A 449-nucleotide genomic window follows, 5' to 3' on the forward strand; every position below is an offset into this window, starting at 1 on the left:
TTTATGATAAAAAAATTTAAAATTTAATTTTTGTTAAATTTTAAAAAAAAGAAATTTTAACATAATTAGAAGAAAAAAGGAAAACATGGACAAAAAAATTCAAACAAACCCGAAAACCACTCTTACTCATATTTTTTACTGTAGAAATATGTAGTGAAAGGCTAGCAGGCTATGCACATGGTTTGATGAGATAGGAAGTAGTGGACACTACGTATATAGAAGAAGAGCCACCCTCTATAATTGCCCCCTAATTAATTTAATCTCATTGTTAAGGTGCTCGTGAATCGGATTTGATCTACATATTAGCGGTGTTTATTCAAATCTAATTCAAAAATTGCGGATATAGATCCGATCCGCAAGGCTATCGGATCGGATCGAATCAGATCTGCACACTAATTGGATCGAATTACGGATTTTATGTTGGTATCCGCATATCCGATTCGCCGCAA

This window comes from Arachis ipaensis, chromosome B01 (genome assembly GCF_000816755.2).
Source record: "Arachis ipaensis cultivar K30076 chromosome B01, Araip1.1, whole genome shotgun sequence".
NCBI lineage: Eukaryota > Viridiplantae > Streptophyta > Magnoliopsida > Fabales > Fabaceae > Arachis > Arachis ipaensis.